Here is a 24,035-nt window from a genome sequence, read left to right as displayed (position 1 = left end):
GGTGACTGAAGAAATAAATGATTCTACCTAGATTCTGGTTCCAGGTCTCAAGAAAACTCCTCAAAAACTAAGAGATTTAGGTAACGGAAGACTATGTTTCTTCTACAAAGTTCTTTAATAAAAATCTTAAAAGTTACATAAGCCTTTTCTAGAACTCCTTTGGTTTCGATGTTTGGAGTATTAGAATGAACTTTTAATTTTAATTTTTCAGGAAAATTAGATTTTGATAAATTACAGTCCATTCACGACCAGGTAGGAAATAAATTCTGTATGTTGATCAACTTCAGTTCTGTGAGTTATTTAGGAAACTGTTAATCACCATCTGGAATTGCATTGAATTACATCTGTCCCAAAGGATAGACACTGTTCTATGAGATAACTTTCCAGTTAAACATGGAGAGATGAAAATCAACTGGGAAATCCCAGTTAATGGCATGATTTCTTGTTCCTCTTCATTTTCAACTAGGTTTTGGGGCTGTATAGATGGTAAGTGACAGCAAGCTGATCCTATGACATTACTGTTCAAATGTGGATGGAAGAATAGATGTCCAAATCAAGCTTAGAGCCTTTCCTAATAAGGAGGCTAATTCAGAGTTGTTTAATTGTAAATTTTACAGATACACATAATTAAAACATAAATAACGCCCATTTATTACCTAATGCTTACTGTGTGTCAGGTTATTTACAAATAATATATCTGCTAATCATAGCAACTCTGGTATTATTCTTTACATTTTACAAATGATAAAACTGGTGTTTTGAGAATTGAAAGATATGTAAAAGAGAAAAACACTTAAGCAAGATTTGATCTCATATTTAATTAAAAATTCCAGCTTTTACAAATACACAATGCTGCTGTCTGCAGTTCATGCTGTATTTTATTTAGATTTAGAAAATCTTTTCCTATCCTGGTGATAGAATTCACAGGAGCAACTGGAGGTAGACACTTCCAAGGTTAATATAAGTCTGTTCAATTTTATAACTTTAGCTTAAAAAAGTATTTTAATGACTTATTTTAACTAAGTACATACTAAAAATTTTCCATACTTTCTAAAAGACTGAAAGAAGACAGGTAATTTGACAGCAATTGCTAGGATTTCTTTCCCTTCTATTTTAAAAACAAAGAGAAAGAAAGAGAGAGAAAGGCCGAATGTGACTCGGTGGCCGTGGCTTTGTTATGTAAAGAAACTTCATAATGGAGTTAAGACAGTGTGTTGGACCTGACTTGACTAGCTCTTTTATACTGAACCCAGGTAGGTGAGATACAAGAGGTTAACTAATTTTAAACATCTATTTTTAAATTTGCACACAATAGGTCTAGAGGTACCTCTTCCCCACTTTTCTGTAGGTCAGCTGTATAAACCTATGTATCTGATACCCACAATCCCATGAGAAGTTCTAAGTTGTTATTGCTAGATGAGCTAGTTCCAGAAGTCCTCTGGTCAGCATTTTTGAAGGACAGACAATCTACTACTTTTTCTACCAGAAATTTAGTACTTTAATAAAGAATAATATTTAACTAATCAATATTTCATCATTAAATGTCACTGTAAAATAACACAAAAATATAGGATACATTAGTTTACTATACCAAATTGCAGAATATCTCTTTTTTTATACCTTTCAAAGCTGTGAGGAGTATGATTTCAACAGTGTTCAAATAAAAAAGCAATGTAGGAAATAATAAGCATAATCAATCATTGATCACATTATAAGTAATTCAATAGACACTAATCACATATTTCATCTTCGAATAATGAACTTCACTCATGCAAAACATTAATAATACTATCTTCACTGAGGTAGTAGAGCTATTTATCTAAAGATTTGTCTGAGAATAAAGAACATGAAATCTAACACGCATCAAAAGCATTCTGGTCTCATTTTAAATCCATGATTCTCCTCAGTATTTTACTCAGGTTCTGGGATAGCTTCAAATGTGGAAGAATAAGTATTTGCTCCTCCCTCACAACCATTTAAATTTGAAAACAAGAACCTTTAGTCTAACACTAACTCAAAGGGTCATTTACTCCACCTTCTTAAATTTTGACGGATCTGAATTTTACCTACCACTTTGTAAATAAACACCTTCAAAGAGACATTATACTTCTTCTGTAAGAATATATTCCACTGTTTCCTCGAAATGTTTGCTAAATTTTAATATGCATTTGTTTCCTTTTCCTTTGTTTTTTTTCTCAGTGCTTTATCTGCATCTCTCGTACAAGTGGTTCTCAAACTTGGATGGACATTACCGTTACGTGGAGAGTTTTGTTTAAAAAACATCACAATGCTTGTCTTACACCTCCGAAGTTCTGATTCAGTCGCTTTGGATGAGGCCCAAAGATCTGTCTCTTTTAAAAGCCTCTGAGATGATTCCAATGCCCAGTTATTGGGGAACACTGGCTACATTTTCTAAATGTAATAGTCATAAATATCTACAGAAATATAAACTATTTATTAAAACAGGATGACTAATAATCACACATACATAACTGTATTCAAGACACAGCATAAAGCAAATAGAAAAGATCATCAGTACGAAAAAAAGAAAAGAAAATCTCACTATCCACTTAAAGTACCATGAATTAATTCCCAACATAAAGATTGTCATTAATCTTATTCTCCCATTCCTTATTACCGGAAGCTTCCTGAACTAGTTTTGCTGTGGTGAAGGCTCTGGTTTGCTAGCCAGGTTGGTTTTTTGTCACTTCGATTCTGACAGCACCAGTGCCAACGTTTAGGTAAACAAGTTACACCTGGTAAAGAAGAAAGTGTCAAAGGGGCAACTGCCACAGCTGTTACACAAAACAGGTACTCACTAGCCAAGGAATACCTGGAATATTTCAGCGATTCTCAGCCCCAGTTGCACTTTACATTCTTCTGGAGAGCTCTGAAACTCTCCTGGTAACTGCTGATACCCAGACCCCACCGCCCCAGAGACCTGAGATGGGACTCAGGCATCCTATGTTTTGTTACCTCTACAGGGGTTTGTTACACGCAGCTAGAGTGGAGGACCACTGACTGAGATGGGTTTTTAAAACCCTCAAGGTCATACGAATGCAGTCAATTTGTAATATCCCCATGAGAAGAAAATCTGAGGGAATCCTTTTCATTTTTTCACACACCATCAACTCTTCTTTCTGACATTTTATCCCTTTGTATTTAACTAAAGCTTGCTCTTGTCCATTTTGAAATTCCTTTATTTTTTAAAATAACAGGGGTATGGAGTAAAGACATTACTGTGATTTGCCACAAATCCTCTCAAACAGTGGCTTTCATCAGAAGTAAATAGACATTTGAGATTTTGCTCCCTGTGCTATATTTTGTTTAATTTATCTACATTCTTAATTCTTCACAGTTTAAGTGCTAAAGACATCCATCATTATTCCTCAGAAGTAAGAAAAATATAGCAAACACGATGACAAGTTGAAAAGCTTTTTTCCTATCTTCTCAACTATCCAGAAGTAAAATGGCTTTAAAAATCTGTGATATTATTAATAATAAAAACAAGCAAGTATACACACACTGTTCTTACATAGCACTATGTATTAGGATGTCCTAAATGTTTTGCAGATAATAATTTATTTAATCCTAATAACAACCCAATAACAAAGGTAATATTTTACTTCCATTTTACAGATAAGGAAAGAGGGATTAAATAAATTTCTCAAGGTTACCTATCAAGTAGGTGACAGATAATCTGTCCTTTAAAATCTATGCTCTTAACTTAAACAGTATGTTGCCTCTATAAGAATTAAGATTTACCTTTTTTGGATAGACAGATAATTTTCCATATTATTATGCTTATAATTAATGGGTTCAATCTTCATAGTCCAGTAGGATAATGCAACAGAAATGATATATGGTTTTCATAGAATTTTTTCTAGTGATAAAGGTCCCAGAAAATCTCCTTGAAATCATTAAAGGCAGCCTCAGATATGAAAAATAGGTATATGCATATTGAAATCACCTAGAAACTATGATTTAGAAAATTAAGTTACACTGGCCACCACTTCAAAGAAGGAGTCACTTTGAGTAAACTCTGGGTAAATCCCCTCAAAAGAGTTCCTATAAATCAAGTGAAAAGTTCCATTTTGGGGAAAAAAGATGAGAATTTTTTAAATCCCCATATGTTTAGAAAAAGTCTAATTGCTTTACAGTTTCACAACTGGTTTTAAATTTTTTTAAAAATTATTATTATACTTTAAGTTTTAGGGTACATGTGCACAATGTGCAGGTTAGTTACATATGTATACATGTGCTGTGCTGGTGTGCTGCACCCATTAACTCGTCATTTAGCATTAGGTATATCTCCTAATGCTGTCCCTCCCCCATGACAGCTCCCTTTAGTGAACGGCCTCTGAAAGCCAACAAATCAATGACAGCCTCACTCTTTGAAAGACAGTCAATCAGCAGTATACTCACTGTAGTGAAAAAGCTTCCAAGGCCTAAGTCAACCCACCCCTATTTCAGCAATCTACATGCCAATAAACTAAATGACACCAGGAGTTTGTCTTGCTCAGTCAGACTGGGCCAGACTAACATAGCTCTTCCTTACCTTACTTTTTTGATATCACATAATGAGTGGTGATCTCTTCTGTCAATATAGCATGAAATTCTGTTTAAACTGTTTAAAACTTAAATTTACTTGAACCCTAAAATGTATTCGCAATAGTAATTTGGGGTTTATAATGTGGGAAAAGTTAGATCAGTGCTGGCCCAGTGTCCCTACAGCAGAAAGGGACCCACGGACAAGGTTCCATATGTGAACTAAAAAACTGTATATGAAGAGCTGCATCCTTTAAGACATGCACAGGGCAACCTCCAACTGAGACAGTGCAAGTGTCCTTTCATGGAATCAAGCTGACCTTAACTGCTTGTAGGTAAGGTAGGCCTCACTGCATCACAGAACATCATTTGTTAGATGGGCAGTCCCGTCTTCAACACTGATATGACATAGTACAGAAAAGCAACAGCAGCTGGAGACTGGGAGGAGCAGGCTTTTATCTCTCCCTCCATTTGGCTGGAAAAGCTAGACACCATTTGAAACGTGTAAACCTTTAAGGTTTTGAGCAATTCCGCAGGAGAAATTTCAGAGGTAGATCTTTAAGAGGTAAGTTGTATACTTCCTGGTACTAAGACATACAGATTCTCAAAGAATAAAAATACAAGAGAAAATAAGAAATATGAAAATATAAGAGATAGGTATGCATATCAATGTTAGAAGTTATTTGTTACTTATGAATGTGTAATTTTCTATTTTATAATAAAGTTTCATGGTTTCTCTGGGTACCTTCTATTGGGAACATACTTAGATACATTAGAATTTTTATTTTATTTTATTTTTTTTGAGACAGAGTCTCACTCTGTCGCCCAGACTGGAGTGCAGTGGCATGACCTCAGCTCACTGCATCCTCTGCCTCTTGGGTTCAAGCAATTCTCCTGCCTCAGCCTCCTGAGTAGCTGGGATTACAGGTGCCTGCCAACAAGCCCAGCTAATTTTTTGTATTTTTAATAGAGACGGGGTTTCACCATGTTGCTCAGGCTGGTCTCGAACTCCTGACCTCAGGTGACTCACCTGCCTCGGCCTCCCAAAGTGCTGGGATTATTGGCATGAGCCACTGCTCCCAGACAATACATTAGAATTCTACATAATGTAGCAATTGTTAAATATCCATATTATATTTCCCCACCACTACCAGATCCTTGTTTCACTTCTATATAATATTTTTGGTGTGCCAGTTCTCTTTAATCTTCCCTAGGAATTATGTACCCACATACATAAAAAAGTATAAATAATAGTATAAGCATCATTATTATAAGTATCATAGTCCTAATTTTTCATGCACCATAGCAGAAGGAAACAATCAAAAGTTGTGTAACTTTTTATTCACAATATTTTGATATTCATACTATAAAAGAACTTTGTATTAGATTAATTTACCATGGGATGGCCTATTAGGGACAAGGGCAAATAACTAGATCTATGATCTTAGAAACATGATGTAATGTTGTTATTTTTCTTACAGAAAACTAGATATCTTTATTACATTATGATCTCCTTATTACATTATCGTGCCAAATTTTCTTTTCAAAGTTTTGGAATTACTGTTGATAACATCCTACAATATAACCCTACTTATAAACCATTCATCAATGATGAACCAACTTATACAAGAAGACTAATTAGCCAATACCCGATTGACAACAGCTATTAAAAATAAATACAAACTACAAGGAAGACATTACTTTCAATCTGTTAAACAGCAAAAAAGAATGGCATCACTGTAGTAGACATTAACGGTTTTATTATATGATAGAATAAGTTATAAAATACATTTCATAATTACTATGTTCCCTTCACTGATGATGCATCTAGAAGGTAATAGGCACTCAAATAAATGCCAGCCATTTTTTGGTGTTGCTATGATTTATTCTTTTTATTGTTACTATTATTTAATCCATAGCCTTTGATGATATTTCATTCATTTAAAAATTTCTATTTTTTACATAGGTTTTTAAATTTCCATAAAGTCGAGTAGTATGTATACATGTGCATCTATGTATGTATGATGGGTAGTCAAATCATTATTGGGTTTTTTTGGTTGTTGTTGTTTGTTTGTTTCATTTTGCTATGATGGTCAGCTGAACAGTTTGGAGACTCCTGGCCCACAGATAGTCTGACCTACATTCACATTAAAGTAAGCTCATGACAGTTCACCCTTTAGAAAACAATTAAACTATTTGCTATGAATTAAAAGACAATTCCCAGTTTATATGATAATAAATCAGATGTTAATTGGATAAAAGTCACTACCAATAAAGCAAACCAGTATATCAGCCAGAACTGCTGAATGTAATCTGAGCAGACAGCAGTTCAGTGTAACCAACATGAACACCAGTCAATGGTAGACCACGAGTGCCTAAGATAGGCCGTCTATTCAGCCAGTTACATGTGGTTGCTCTGTGAATAAGAACTTGACAACTCATCCTGGCTTCCATAGCTGACTTCCCCAAGGTGTCTGCCTGCCCAGTTGTTGATCACATGATATGCGGTAAGTGAGAAAACCAGCTTGTAAATGCAGACGCAGATCTCACAGTCTCTGGGACATCCCTTCTCTGATTCAAGACCAGAAGCTCAGTCTCATGGGTGGAGTGCCAGCCAAATAAAGTGCTCAGACTACAGGTATGTCTTTTTATTTTGGTAAGTATGATTCATTGTTTAAACAAATTTTAAATTTCAATTCCATCCAGTAGAACAATCACTCTCCTTCAGCTACAACCCCCAGCACTAATTATAGGCTTATATTCACAGCCTTACTCATCATCTTTACCTGCTTGGCCCTGAAGGCATTTGAATTTGTAAGTCCTATGACTAATCTATAAACTACAGGAGGGCAGGGATTATGCCTTTTTCACTCACTACTGTGTATTTGACACCTCCCAGAATACCTTTTATATTGTAGGCTATGATTAATGTTTGATGAAACAAAGAATGTATAAATCAATGAATGGTAGCTTTGTATTCAGAATTTCAGAGTGAGCAGCAGAAGGGAGGTGAAATTTGTACCTGAAAATGCCTACCCTGATAATCTTTATACCCCTTAAAAATGACCATTACTTGTTCCCATTAGCTATGACAAATGAATGCAAATTAAGGCAGGCTATCCTACCAAAGTATAAATTTCAGTTTCTGATTTCTGAAGGTAAACGTGATCAAACAACTATTTTTGTGGGTGCACTCACCATATAAGATATTGCTCCAAAAGACAAACAACATATAGATGCACTGGCACCTGTCATATCCTTTTTAATAATAATCTGTCTGAGACAGAAAAAAAATGGAAAAAGGGAATTCTTAACTGCTGAGATAAACAAAGCTAAGAAAAAAAAAAATCATTGGTACAAAATCTGACAGTCTTATTTATGACTGGCTCCAGGATAGAGTGTGAAACCAAGAGAGGTATTGCTATCAACTTTTATTTGTAATAGGCTAGCCATGAATTTTTTGGCACCTACCTCAATGGCTTTTAGACAGGAAAACGGAGGCAACAAAACATTTGCATCTGATCCCTTATGCTCTTTTGAAACCTATTGTTTAAAAACATAGAAAGATTCTTAATCTCACGATGTATATGATCTAGAAATTTCATCTGCAAAATTGAGAAAACATATGCTGCCAGGGAAGTATAAAATGATTGCCTCTTTCTAATACCTGAGGTAGTAGCATGATAATAACTGTGTAAGACAACTTCTCCTTCTCTCAAAATAATTATGGCTCTCCAGAATTGAGCATCTGTTGCTACCAGATGTTACTGTCAAACACGTAAGCAATGGGTTTGAGCATTGCACAAACCTGGCCCGCTTCCAAGAGTCTTTGTCTGAATACTTCAGCAGAAGCCGGTGGCTTTCTGGAGTCCAAGATTTTAAATACCATACTGCACTAATCCGGTTCCATAAAGAGGAAATGGTTTTCTCTAATGATGAATTGAATCTGTTCAGGTTCAAGCCACCACTTTGGTGCTACTGATAGACATTTTTATAACTGTTTTAAGTGGAAGGAACAAAAACTCTAACATTTAGTATCACTACTAAAAGAAGGAAAATAATTATAAATCAAAAGTGTGTCATGAATTATCCTCAAATATATGACATCCTGCTGTCATGGCAACTAACCAAAGGGTTTTGTATAAATAAGAAGAAAATATTATTTCTTAGAAAAGATATAGCTAATGTTTTAGCTAGACTGTGGTAGGTTAGTTACACAGTGTGGTGTTTGATGTTTTCACATCAACACCTTGATTAGGAGATGTGATTTTTAATAAAATGCTTAATACAATTAGGTGCAATTCCTAAAATTTGAGACTGTCTTTCCTTTTTGATGTTAAAATAGGCCTCAGTTTATGAAACAATGAATTGATCATAGTTCATTTTTCTTATTTTACTAAATTAAAAGTTGACAATCACAAACATATTTTGACAATTTAAATGTAAAATATCTATGCTTAACTAAACATTTTAAAACAGGTTTGTTTATCCAATTTATAATAGGCACAATGATAAAATAAAAATATCTAACCAAGGAGGTGAAAGATGTCTGCAATGAGAACTACAAAACACTGCTGAAAGAAATCACAGATGACACACAAAAAAAGGAAAAACACTGTGTGCTCATGCATAGGAAAAATCAATATCATTAAAATGCTCATACTGCCCAAAGCAATCTATGGATTCAGTGTTATTCCTATGAAACTAGAAACATCATTTTTCACAGAATTAGAAAAACATATTCTAACATTCATACGGACCCAAAAAAGAGCCTGAATAGTCAAAGCAATCCTAAGTAAAAACAAACAAACAAATAAAAGCCAGATGTATCACATTACCTGACTTCAAACTATTCTCTAAGGCTACAGCAAACAAAACAGAATGGTACTGGTACAAAAAGAGACACACAGACCAAAGGAACCATATACAGAACCCATAAATAAAACTGTACACTTACGGTCATCTGATCTTTGACAGAGTCAATAAAATAAGCAATGGAGAAAGGACTCCCTAATTAATAAATGGTGCTGAGATAGCTGTCTAGCCATATGCTGAAGAATGAAAGTGGACCCCTACCTTTCATCATATCTAAAAACTAACTAACTAAGATGGATTAGAGATTTAAATGTAAGACCCCAAACTATAAGAATCCTAGCAGAAAACCCAGGAAACACCACTGTGGACATGGGCATTGGGAAAAAATTTATGACCAAGTCCTCCAAAGTAACTGCATCAAAAACAAAAATTGAGAAAATTGACCTAATTAAACTAAAGAGCTTTTGCACCGCAAAAGAAACTATCAACAGAGTAAACAGACAACCTACCTAATTGAAGAAAATAGTCACAAATTAAGCATCCCACAAAGATCTAATATCCAGTCTATAAAGAACTTTCAACAGCAAAAGACAAATAACCCCATTAAAAAGTAGGCAAAAAATGAGCAGACACTTCTCAAAATAAGACACACAAGCAGATAACAAAAATGTTTAAAAAATCAAATTACTAATCACCAGAGAAATGCAAATCAAAACCACAATGAGATAGCATTTCATACCAGTCAGAATGGCTATTATTATTATTATTTTATTATTATTATTATTATTTTGAGACAGAGTTTTGCTCTTGTTGCCCAGGCCTGGAGTGCAACGGCCCAGTCTTGGCTCACTGCAACTTCTGCCTCCTGGGTTCAAGTGATTCTCCTGTCTCAGCCTCCCATGTAGCTAGGATTACAGGCGCCCATCACTATGCCTGGCTAATTTTTGTATTTTTAGTAGAGGCGAGGTTTCACCATGTTGGTCAGGCTTGTCTCGAACTCCTGACCTCAGGCAATCCACCTGCCTCGGCCTCCCAAAGTGCTAGGATTACAGGCGTGAGCCAACACGCCTGGCCCAAAATGGGTATTATTAAAAAGTCAAGAAACAACAGATGCTGACGAGGCTGCAGAGAAAAGGGAATGTTTATACACTGTTGGTGGGAATAGAAATTAGTTTAGCCAATGCGGAAAGCAGTTTGAAGATTTCTCAAAGAACATAAAACAGAACTATCATTCAACCCAGTAATCCCATTACTGAGTATATACCCCCTCAAAAAATAAACTGTTCTACCAAAAAGACATGTACTCACATGTTCACAGCAGCACTATTCACAATAGCGAAGACTTATAATCAACCTAGGTGCCCATCCGTGGTAGACTGGATGAAGAAAATGTGGTACATAATATGTCATGGAATACTACACAGCCACAAAAAAAGAACAAAACCATGTTCTGTGTAGCAACTTGGATGCAACCAGAGGCCATTATCATAAGTGAATTAATCCAGGAACAGAAAACCAAATACTGCATGTTCTCACTTATAAGTGAGAGCTAAATGTTGGGTATGGATGGATGTAAAGATGGCAACAATAGACACTGGGGACTACTAGAAAGGGGAGCAAAGGAGGATGGCAAGATCTGAAAAACTACCTATTGGGTACTCTGCACACCACCTGGGTACTCCAAATTTCAGCATCATGCAATGTACCTATGTAACAAACCTGCATGTGTATCCCTTGAATCTGAAATAAATTTGAAATTATTTTTTAAAAATCATGTTTGCTTTTCTTAACTACAGAATTACTTCAAAAGATCTTAGTTGAGTTTTCATAAAAGAAGAGACAGACAAAATCAGTGCTTTTACCCAGAAAGTTTTGCACAAATGCAAATAATTTGGGGAGTATATTAAAATTTAGCCATTTACATCATATGCATTTTTTTTCATTAAAATAACTGATCCATTTCAGATCTTGGGGGAAGAGTATGTACCTGCATGATGTTAGTAAATTGGAATTTAATTAAATTTAGTTAAAAAAAAAAAGCTACCTTCTCTTTTTCAAAAAGAGAAAAGTTAAACCAGCAATTTCACACATGGAAGGCAAAATAGTCAAGTAATTGGTTTTCCTATCACTATTTTGTCAAGTAATTACAGGGGAAAACATATACACATCATGAAGTAAAATAGTAACTTTCAGCCTCTTTCATTATTTTTCTTCTTAGTTCATGTGATTGAAGCCATTCGTTTTTCACAATCTAGTTCGTCCAGCACACTGTTATTAATATGTTATATGCCCTACATTGTGAAGCAAAAATAATATTCTATGAATTTCATTTCATCTCCGATTTATCTACAATTTTTTAATGCATTCTCTACAATAATTATTTTAGCTTGCCAGTTAGTTATTAGTAGTCCCACCAGAGGGCAGACAGGGGAAAACTCAGACTATAAAACTCAAATAAGCACAATACTGATATTTACTCATTTTTCTAAAAAAGCTGTGAAAATGGGGGCACTGTGCATATTTGATGCTTATTTCAAATCATTTTCCATTGTTTTCCACAGTCCTTCTCTTTTTTCTGGGTAGACCAGAGACTCACTTTGTGATCTAATAGTTACCTAAAATAAATTTTGATGGAATTGAATTTATTTTGTATGAAGAAGATTATATAAGAGTCAACAGACACACATGAGCCAAATTTAAAATTCAAGAAAATTTACAATAATAGGCCAATAGGGAGACTTCAGCTGATGATATTTTTTACTATTCTGTAAGAATCACGAATCTTACTTATTACCAAATACAGTATGTGTCACATTTTCTACAGTGAGAATTCTGACAAAGGTGGAAAGTGAGAATTACATTAATCTAATTTGTGTGCTACAAAAACATGGAAAACAATTTCCACATCCACAGGAGTCAGTCAGTACTTGATCCTAGCTATATGTCTGAAATGATAAAGAAGAGGTTTATTAATATTTGTCAAAAGAGAGAGTACATTTCAAACAACTTCTGAATTATTTGAAGTGGTAGGAAGAATTGTTTTAGAATATCTTTTATTAAAAACTTTAAATAGTTCAATTATTATAAGGAACAGTAAATCCTTATTGCCAAAGTAATAATTTTGTGTAAAATTAAAAGAAAACATTTATTTTTGCAATAGCAATAATTCAGGTAAAAAATACACAGAAGTATCAAGACAGTAATACAAAATTTAATGCTTAGGTAATCAGCAAATCAGCCAAGAACAAAGTAAGTTCCTTGGTTCAGCACTACTTCTAAACAGCTTTATCTTTAAGCCCAAATTCATAAATCTAGGCTTAAGAAAGGTCAAATGAAAGAAGAAAAAAAATACATTTTCTTTCTGATAAGTTTCATCCATTGCTCATCAAGCCAATAGAAACATAGAAAACCAATTCTGTTAATTCTGAAGGCAACCTGTTCAACGTCCTTAACACAGATATATGTTTGTGGGTTTAGATTTATTGACTGCTACTGCTATGTAGCTCACTGGGAAATAGAAATTTGTCTAAATCTAATTGGAAGAAGAAGAGCAATTTACAAAATTAAAAATTCAGAGAGCTAAAGGAAGTGATACCAAGCCAATGGGCACTGCAGATAAAAGGTCTAGAGGAGGTGACTGAACATTGATCCATGTGAGTCATCAAAACATGGTACTCACTAGGGAAATTTTGCCACCACCTAAATGAAGAATAAGGGGACTAAGGAAAATTAGTCCTATTAGCAAGTGCTAGGACAGCCCCCCCCCCCCCCCCCCCCCCCCCCCGCAAATCCTTCTCTATCCAGGGATGAAATTAAATATTTAAAATTTGTTAAGTGTTAAAAAATAACACCTCAAATCAAGGAAAGAGGAACATGCTGGTGAATAACGAAATGGACTGTTTTTCATTAAAAAAAGAAGAAAGACTTGTTACTAGGAAGTAAAGGAGAATTTTGAAACCTATATTGAAAACATACAGGATTCCAAAGTCTCTTTGAAATGCTGTAATCTTGTATGAGATGAAGAAGCAACAGGCTGAGATTCAAAGAATGGTTGTCTAAATGAGTAAAAATTACAAGAAATCTGAAAACACAGTGGCAAAATCAAAATCAACATTGGAGGCATTAAACACAAGAACTGGCACAGGAGGAAAATAAAATCAGGGATTTAGAGAATAAACCTGAAGAGCTGCCCAAAAATATGAAGAAAAAATGACAGAGATAAGTAACACACAAAATTCTGTATATAGCATGATCCTGCATGTGGGGAATAAATTTAGTGAGAATAAACATAGGAAATATTCAAAGGTGCTGAAAGTGGCCATCTCTGGATTGTGCAATCATAAGAAAGTTTCACTCTTTCTGTATATTTTCTCAATATAAAGTGTTTTCCACTTTAGACTGTATTACTTTTGTAATCAGAAGAAAAAATAAACACAAAACTCACTTGACTCATATATTTTTCGGAATAACCACTGATGAATGGGCTTTTTCTATAATAATCAATTCCTATTTTCCAATCAATCTTAAATTGGAGACTTTGTGAAGCTGATATATTTAAATTATGAGAATGAAATAATTAACCCAAGCGTGGCCAATGGCTTTTTCTATTTCTCCATTTTTACTCTGCAAACTTTAAAATTCCATGAAGCTGGAATTTAGAATTCTAACTTATAATATTATGGCATGCTGACTGATTCTTGATTTACATCATTCAAGGACAGTGTTTTATAGCCGTCTTTAGTAACTCAAGAGGAAATGAAACAGAATAATCTTAAAAAAACTAGCCCCAACGTCGAATATTTTTATTATTCTTTTAAATTATTTCAAATTCTTTTAAAAAGTCCTCATTTACGATTTTGCTCCATTTCTCCTAATGGAAATTTAAAATAACTTCCTTTTGTTCAATTTTTCATGAAGATAGAAAAACATCAATATTGTTTCTACAATAATGTATTGCATACAGCAAGCCAGCATGGTGAAGTGGAGGGAACACTAGCTTTGAGGTTAAATATACTGTATTCAAATCCTAGGTCCATTACTTACTGCTTATATGTCATTGAGTAAGGAGGTAACCATTTCTGCAGCTTCCACATAATTAAAGAAAAAGAAACTTGAGAATACATTTATTCCCCAAATCCTTGTGGAGTGCCTTCCACCTGCCAGAAAATGTTGTTTACAGTGATTTTAGGATTCAATGAATTATTTTCCATAAAGTGTATTTACCCATTTTAAAAGGGCCTGTCTTATTCTATGCTATCTTCTCTACAAAGGTGACTTTTAAATGTGATGGTAGTTTAATTGTCTTTTTTTTTTTTTTTTTTTTTTGGCTAACATTGACAATTAGATTACTGGCAGTTTCAATATTTAAATTGTATTGAGATGCCAAACAAGTTGTTCTGTTTTTGTCAACTGCCGATAGCTGATATAGAGGAGAGTTAGCAGTTTTGCACTAGCCTCTTTTCAGAAGTGACACAAAGCATCTCAATTTAAAATTTGTCAGAGGACAGAATTGGTTTTCAGAATCAAAGGGAATAGTCATTACTTTGCCTAGCATATATCACTGCAATTTATCTTTGCATGAATTAACAATGCTGAATATTTAGGTGCACTAAAATGTGGAGAAATATATTGTGAAGGAACCGCAAGATGGACACTATTAGGTACTATGCATATGAGTGTGTGTGTGTGTGTGTGTGTGTGTGTGTATGAACATGTGCATAATTATTCAGTTCTTGTCATAAACCTTCATGGCAAGTATTACGATTTGTGAATGCAGAGGCTGAAGCAAGTACTTTGCCCAAAGTCAAATAATATATTGTGGTGATGTCAAGCATCAGAATTTTGTAGCCAAATACCACATGCTCCAAGGCCAATATTATTTCCCCTAGAAGGAAGAATAAAATTATCCAATTTAAATATATATTTTAAAACAAACACTTTTCAATATCTACATGATGATGCATTATTTTAAAAGCTACAATGTGACAGAAAAGTACAAAAATATCCTACAGCATAAATGAAAAGATATACTAATGACAGGTATTCATATCCCTCTTCAAATAGAGTTTGACAAGTTAAAATACATTTCAAATAGCCAAAATCATGTAAGAATCAAATATTAACGGAAGACTTATCATCTTTATAGAATGAAATGAAGACTCAGTCATAGAACCAACTTGTCTCTATAAAATACTGAATGAGATAGAACTGCAAATGTTACCTGACATAGGGTGCAGTTCAATAAATCTAGGAGAAATCATTTAAACTATGTTTTAAAAAAAACTGCAGCAATAAAGGACGGTTGGGAATAGGATGGGCTGTAGATACAGATCCATGGGTTTAAATCTGAGTCCTGCTCTTTAGGAGCTTCAAGCAAATTACTTCACAGGCTTGTACCTAGGTTTTCACATTTGTAAAATTAAGATAATGCTACTACTTCATAAGGTTGTTGAGAGGATTAAGATAAAATATATAGTAACATACATAGTAAGACCTCAGTAAATGTTAAAAGTCAGGGTAGTACATCTATAGATGAGCAAAAGCACATTTGAAAATAAAACATAATTGTTTCAAAGGTTCCACATAATTATAAATGACATTAATCTAAAGCATATTAAATTTAACAATGACATTTGTTATCCTGTTTAATTTACTTTAGAAAAGTTCTCAGACTTAGATGCACAAATGAAAAATGGTTAAATTTATTCAATGAGGGCAAGAATCGTACTAGACTAAATACATTGCCACAGCTACAAAATATTATTTTTCAAACATGTACTGAGAGCTTAAAATGTGTCATCCATTGTGCTGGGCATGAGGTCGAGGGTAGTTTAAGAATGAATAAGACTTCTGGAGCTCCTAAACTAATCCTGAAGACAAGAATGCAAACACCTATGGTGTTTTGCATTGATGCTATACTTTTGCATCTTCAGAGAAAACTGTGACATATAAATGTTCTGTGAGGGATGCTGAAGATTCTCCTGGCCTTCTAAATTATATCTTCATCCACTCTGCCAGTGCTTAAAATACCTTGATCATTTGAATAAGAAGGTGAAGTCCCCTGTTACATAATAAACATTATCTGAAAGCAGAACACATTAAGCCATTAAACATTTAGCACAAAATTAGTTTATTTGTTTGGTAAGGCTCTGAGAATCCAGAGAGGAAAGAAACTAGAATAAATACCCTCAACATTGTAGTCTCAGATCAATCTGTGTAAGTATGCCTTCTACCCAATCTAAACCGATATCCTCTAAACACTATGGTAGCTTTGCTGTACTTTCTTATGAAATATGTAGATTTCTACATTGTAATACATATTTAAAATTTTTTAGCAAAGTTCATATTGGATATCCCAGTCAAGCTTTGCTACTGATGCTTTTACTTATAGTTCATGGAATCATCTGACCCTCTACTCTCCCTATTTGAAAACTCCTGTCTTCACCTTCTCTATGACCATTTAGACTACATATTCATGACTTGAATTTAACTCTTGCTTCAGTTTGTATTTCTACTTCACCTGGATGACAGACCTCCACCCTAGACTTCAACAGTCGTCCCCATAACTGGCATCTAAACTTGCCCTGTTGAGAACCGCTGAAAAAAAAAGGAGCTATGAACATTCTCAGGTTGATAACACATTTTGTAGCTTGGGTTCTCCAGAAGCAAGGAGAAGAAAGATAGTTATTAGGGAGATGACTTTATGTACCTAAAGCAGACTTTGACTGAGCTAACAACAGGAAGCCATGTGCTGAACACACTCTCCACAGCTTAGTAGTGATTCCCTCCTTGAAAAGATATCTGGTGTATATCCATATCTACCATATTACAAGTTTACGGACTCCTTTATCCTCCATGATATTTTGAAATCCTTCTACAATCCCATAGTCAATTAAAACCCCACTGAATTGATTTTTTAAAATTATCCACTCTGTAGAAACCTACCTGCCCCATAATTCCTTGCCTCCTTTCTGCCCCATCTTAAGTGATTTACTGCCAAGAAGAAGGGTAAGATATGAGACAGGATCACGCTCAACTGGTGTCACCACACCTATATACATATTTACTCAACATCTTCCCTCTGTTTTCTTCTGCAAAAACACTTCAATAACTGTCCATTGACTTTTCCATGAAGCCCAAACCTCTTTACATGGCTGGCATTCCCTTTTGTAGCGAGGACCCTGTCTATCTCAACATTCTCCGTTATGTCACTCCCTGTATTAAACTCGTGCTGCAGCCAAACGTAATGTTTTAGTTCACAGCAATCACTTGTCTTGCACCTCCCCCCATGGTATGTATTTTTCACTCTGTGCTGAACAGTCTTTACCTGCCTTCTTTGCTTAGTTAATCCCAAATTATTGTTTTTTGGATCTCAGTCCATTGAGACAACTAACCTTGACCCCTCAAGGTGGTGTTATGTGTCCCTTTTATCTGCATCTATTGCACACTGTCTTGCCTTTATCATGTACTTAGCACACTATGGTGTGTTGCATAATTGTCATTCCCAGAAGACTATAAGCTCTCTGAGGACAGGGACATGATCTCATGCATATAGTACATTTTTAGTCCCACCTGAATACCTGACATCTAATGGGTACTCAGTGTTTATTTAAATGGATGGTTACCATTATAACTTACACCTATTACTGAGGTCCAGAACTGACTTAGGTACGTGGAATGCAGCATTTAATTTAATCTTCACAAATATCCTACCAGATGACCACAATTATCCCTCAGAAACTAGGCACAGAGGGCTTTAGTCAAGTGCCTAAAGTCCTAATACAGATGACAGACAGAGCTAAGATTCAAAGCCAGGTTTGCCTGACTGAATTTAAATCCCTTTGTTTATCTGTATTATCTCCTCTGTAGACTACACCCTCAGAGACAGGCTCCTGTCCAATCTACTCATGTCATTTAATTCAATCGTTTTTTATCCATTACCCTACTGCCTTACCACCCAATTAGCCCTATATAAATATTAGTTGACTGAATGATAAGTTGTCAAAATTTTTATCAGTTGTTACCCCTTTGTTAGAGTTTTGTGTTTTGCTTTTGACCCAACTACAAAGAGCATGAAACTAATTTGCAATGCATAATCTTTTTAAGAAATACTTTTTACTGTAGAGAAATAAAAGTTGAAGACTAATGCAATCTTCAAATATAAGAAGAAATATAATCTGATAAGCACCTACTCTGTTTCAACTGAAGATAAGTTTAGAATAATGAATTTAAATTATAGAAAGAATGAACTAGGTTAGAAGTTGAACAAAATTCTCTGAATATGGATAATAAAATATAAGAAGATGATACTAAGGGAAGATATATGAATCATCATCTACGTAGCATTTCAGAATAATGTTGATAGAGAACTATCTATTTGAACAGCAAAGACATAGGAAATAAATTACCTCTTCCAGGCTTAGAAATGTATTTTTCCTTATTCTTATATGATAATAATGACTTTTGCAATTCTAAGAAAGATAAAATTGTATGTAAAAGAGAAAATAATATTTCCACATTACAAATTACCAAGTAGAAAGGAAACCAAACTTATTTTTTTCAATGAATCACTTTTTCAGGTATATATATCTAATGACACATTTTATTCTTTATGATTTCCAGAACAAGGATGTATTTAAAAGGGAAAGAGAAGCAGTAATTCTCAAGGAAATGAATAAATCTGAGGGTAATATCATAGTTTATGTCTTCCAAATATTTAATAAAAGTATTTGCTTAAAAAAAATCTAATTTCCACCTGGAGATTTTTCAAACAGAATATTCCTGAGTGTCAGAGGGTAAGAGTTCTATTTGTGTTTAATATATCATTGGACAGAAAAATTCAAAGAAAGAAAAATATTTCACTTCTTTCAAAAAAATACATTTAAAATACATAATTTTTGCAACTCAAAAAGATATTTGTAAAATAAACAAAGGAAAACAGAAATAAAACCTTCATTATTCTTTATATATATATATATTTTAAAAGGCTGAAATTTGTTTTCTAGCTCTTTAGTGCGATTCACCTGCCCATGTACCACGGTTCTAAAAGCAAACTACCAATAGCAGCATATATTCACAAGATCTTATCTGTATTTCCTACATTCAAAAATATTTTGTAGCTGGGCATGGTGATGTGAGCCTGTAGTCTCAGCTATTCGGGAGGATCAGTTGAGGCTAGGAGCTCGAGTTCAGCCTGAATAACATAGAGAGATACCATCTCTAAAATAATAATAATAATAATAATAATACTCTGTAAAGCAAAGCCATTTTTCGTAAGTTTGCAGTAAACTCATTTGGTGGCAAAAATCTCATCGTTACTGACATTAATCTTAAGGTGTCCCATCCAGGGACAAATGATTAGGAAAACAAATATTAAAAGTTTATTACTTGTACTATCCCAAACCCTGTTGGGGTATTATGAATTATATTACTAGAAGATATTAATCTAAAAAAAATTCCAAAATGTGAATGTCAGCATACCTGCCCCCAGGAGTTTTGGACAAGAAGTTGTGGATCTTTACCTCTAGGAGATTGCCTATGACTTATATTAATTCTTCTCAGCATTGATTCAACTGCTGGGTAAGTTTTCTCAGTCTACACATCTCTGTATTCAGTCTTCTAGAACAGTCACAGTGATAATCTACTTCATTCACTTTTTTGACTTTTTGAACCTCAGTCTTCTCTTGGATTTACTATCCTTTCTTGCATTTCTCACTCCAACCTCTGCTTTGAAACTCCTTTCACTATCTCCATCCAATTTGAAGTCCTCTAGGTCTGGTCCCTCACCCCCGCCCCATGGCCAGCCTTTGAAGAGAGAGAAAAATTATTTTTTAATGGAGGGAAATTAATAAAGTGCTAAAACGTTCTTTTGGAAGATGGTGTTTGATATTATTATTATCAGAAGATTTAAAAATTGGGTCAATCTCGGACAGGTGTGGTGGCTCAAGCCTGTAATCCCAGCACTTTGGGAGGCCGAGGCAGGTGGATCATCTGAGGTCAGGAGTTCGAGACCAGCCTGGGTAACCTGGTGAAACCCTGTCTCTATTAAAAATACAAAAAACAACAACAACAACAAAACAAACAAACAAACAAAAAAACTTAGCTGGGTGTGGTGGGAGGTGCCTGTAATCCCAACTACTCGGGAGTCTGAGGCAGGAGAATCACTTGAACCTGGGAGGTAGCAGTGAGCTGAGGTTGAGCCATTGCACTCTAGCCTGGGCAACAGAGGGAGGCTCTGTCTCCAAAAAAAAAAAAAAAAAAAAAAAAAAAAAGTGTCAATCTCTCGTCATATTAATTCCACTTGCAGAAATGTAATCTAAAAAATATCTGAATGTGAAATATATTTTATGTACAAGATTTATAGAAATACAATTTATAAGGTTAAAAATGTGGTGATAATTTGCATGCACAAAAATAAGGATGGGTTAAATAAATTAAGGCATGTAACTTTATAGTATAGCATGCAGCCATTATAAATAATTACTAAGAACAAGTAAAAACATAATTAGAAATAATGTGTTATGAAATTCTAATGATACAAAGTTAGGTTAAATAAACTGGTTAAAATAATATATGTGGGTGAAACATTTAAAAAAATTATACATCCTTGTGCAAAGGAAACATATCAATCAATGTGGTAATTATGGTAAAACTAATAAAGATAACTTTTTTTTCTATATTTATGCATTTTTCAATTTTTCCATAGTGGGAGATTATTATTGTGTAATGAGAAATATTTTTCTTCAGTATAAAAGAAAGAGACAAGCTTAAGACTACAAAATTTTATAATACAGATATTTAGTACTACTTGTCATCTTGTAAGGGGTCAATTTCAACAAATTCCATCATTAAGTTCCCAGAACAAAAGTTTAATTGGGGGTTTATCAAGGGAATTCTATAATACAGACATGTATTTTTGCCCACCAATGATGTATGTACTTCTTTTTTCCCAAAAGAATATTAGCTTGCCAAGAGTTATTTTTAAAACCAAAGCCTTATTTGATGAATCGTTTCAAATAAATATCATAATTTTTATTAACTTATGGAAACACAAGGTCACTGTGACCTCTTAATTGTCAAAGATGGTAATCACACTAGACTCTTTAGAAAGTAGAAATCTGCTAAATAGTGTTGCCCTACATCAATCAAGCCTTCAATTGGTAGCAGATTTTAAAGCATGAGGTCATTTTTGAAGAACACCTTCATTACTGTGAAAATCCCATTTAGCATCTTCAGAAAGAAAAAAACAAAACTGGATTTTGATTTTTCTCTTCAAGCATGCTTATAAAAATTTGCATCACAATGTCTGCAATATTAAAAGGCTTAAAGAGGAACAAATACATAGTTTTCTCTGACCCTAACATTGGACTCCTGGTCCCCTAATCATTCCTTCAACCTATACCTGGGACAACTTACCTCCTACCTGCAGTCTCAGTGCCACTTTAACCCATCCTTCTTGGAGAAAGTTGAAAGCACTAGAATAGTTGAGCTTTATCCATTTTATTCAGAGATGTCCAATGACCATTTAAGCTAGACACAGTGACACCAAATATCCATCAGACAGTGCTAAACTGCTTTAGAGCTTCCTGCCTCCCTCAAGTCAACTCTAAACTCTTGGCCCCACAATCTGACTTATGTCTTGTCTCAGCTTTAGTGTACGTGTTTTCCCAGCCTTCTTTCTCCTCTTACATTGCAATGATGTCTCCTTCATCATTGGCTCCTTCAGAAACCAGAAGCACTGGCCCCTCAGATACTCTGCCTTACTATCTCATCTTATCTTCCCCCTCTACACCCTAAGGAGTAGGTTCACAATGGTTACCAAACTAAAAGAGTTGCTTTTTCAGTCACATAAAGCTTTTGCCCATATTCCCATTCCTTCTCCCCGTAACACTTGAACTTTGGGTCTGCATATAATTTACATTAGTCTTCTGTGTTAAGGTTCTGATTCTGATATTTAATATGATGCTATAATGAGCTTCTTCAGGCTTATTCTTAACATTTTTCTCTAGAACTGATATTCTGTCTGGTTCCTAAAATTCTGCTCTCAGAACAACTTCCAATTTTTCTGGTGCTTTCTACTTAAATACATACTTATTTTATTGATCTCAGATTTCTTATCAAGATACCTGGCTATCTCTGACATTAGTTTTATCTATCCTCCAGTTACTACTCACAGGATCTTTCAGGATCACCTGCTCTGTTCTGAAAGGTAGTATTATCTCCAGGATCTGTACTTTATTTCTAAGGGCCTCTTGTTACAATTTGACTTTAGGTTTTGAAATCAACATCTTTCTTTTCGACTGATTTTTTTTCCGCGGTAATTTTTAATCACTTTATTTGACTAACTTGGTGGTGTTTATTAAAAATCTTCATATGCCAGCAAAAAATCCTACTATAAGCTTTATAGTGTTGGTTATTTACACATGCTTACCCTACAAATCTGTGTTTATATGTTTTTGTGTGCACATCATTTTTTGAGAGAAGCCTAGGGATATTAGCAAAGAAAGTACAAGGATTTTTTTATTACCGTATGAAGAAATATATGCCCTCATTCATCTTCCCAACACAATGAATTATCAATTTTCTTGGCAAGTATATTAAATGATTTTGAAATAAACCTCTCACAGGTAATGATGATGCTCTACTAGAATTCTTCACATTAACCGAGAATTAAGTCATTCCTCCCAGTGGAGAAATCTGTACTCTAGAACACTTAAAGGGATTTTACGCATAAACGTTTAAACTGTTGAGGGATATTATTTTTGAACAAAACATTATTTGCATTAGTAGCAGACAGGAGCCATCTATTTGTTAATAAAGAGCTATAGGCAACATAAGGAAACTATTACTCTATATCTCTGATAATAAAAGTAAAAAAGGGCAAAACTTACTCATCAATTAATGTAGGATGTTATGTTTTCACTCTATGTGGATATATTTTATATCTTGTAATTTGAACTATAATATGTTTGTATAATTATTGCTTTAGTTAAATTGATTTATGCTTTATTATTCTGATAAAATTTAAAGGCATTTTAAAAAATCAGTTATCTTGGAGCCAAGACAAAGAAGGTAGACAGGTATTCATGGTTCTCACTTAGAGTGGCAGTGGTGGGAGAATGTTTAAGAAAAGTGACAACAGTCTTGAATTTTAAGTTATTCCCTGCTCAGTATCATCATACTTTATCTCCCTTACTTAATGTTCCACCCTCACCCCTAGTCTTCAAAATAGCTTTATTAACTATTAATAGTTAATTAACTATTAATAGTCAATAGTATTAACTATTATTAATTAATTATTAATTAATTTAATTAATAATTTAATTTAATTATTGATTAATATTAATAGTATTAACTATTAATAGTTAATAAAGCATCTCTACCCTGCCATATTTTTTACTCAGCCTGTCTTTTAATGATATATATTGAGAAAAAAATAATATTTAGGTGTAAGGGTTATTTGAGAATTAGAGATTATGCACACAAAATACCAGGTACATAGGATCAATACATTGCAGCTGTTTTCCATTTTTAAGCTACAAAACAGTCATGAAAAAGGACCCCCCAAAAAAGCTGAGTAACTGATGGCACTCATGATGAAGTAAATGTATGGATTACGTCGACTAGCATCATCACACTTTCAGGAGATACAATAGAAACGTGCACAAATAACT

At 34.2% G+C, this 24,035-nt stretch overlaps 2 protein-coding genes across 25 annotated transcripts in view; both read right to left on the bottom strand.

The window, feature by feature from the left end:
- Positions 1-24,035, bottom strand: part of NAALADL2 (N-acetylated alpha-linked acidic dipeptidase like 2) — a 1,372,789-nt gene that overhangs the window by 641,449 nt on the left and 707,305 nt on the right. The gene's annotated exons all lie outside the window — the stretch shown is intronic.
- The window catches only part of LOC129033083 (UPF0764 protein C16orf89-like), a 32,595-nt gene that overhangs the window by 1,220 nt on the left and 7,340 nt on the right, over positions 1-24,035 (bottom strand). For 5 of the 10 annotated variants that reach the window (XR_008501526.1, XR_008501525.1, XR_008501528.1 and 2 more), the window contains one exon: positions 8,020-8,091. The exons of 3 other annotated variants lie outside the window; for them this stretch is intronic. The gene's annotated coding sequence lies outside the window, so the exon portion shown is untranslated. Of the gene's footprint in view, positions 1-2,819; positions 2,944-8,019; positions 8,092-19,883; positions 20,167-20,460; positions 20,597-24,035 lie in introns of those variants that run through there. 2 more of the 10 variants (XR_008501521.1, XR_008501524.1) reach the window with 2 other exon arrangements.

Source organism: Pongo pygmaeus, chromosome 2, assembly GCF_028885625.2.
Source record: "Pongo pygmaeus isolate AG05252 chromosome 2, NHGRI_mPonPyg2-v2.0_pri, whole genome shotgun sequence".
Classification (NCBI taxonomy): Eukaryota; Metazoa; Chordata; class Mammalia; order Primates; family Hominidae; genus Pongo; species Pongo pygmaeus.
This window is presented reverse-complemented; position numbering and strand designations above follow the sequence as displayed.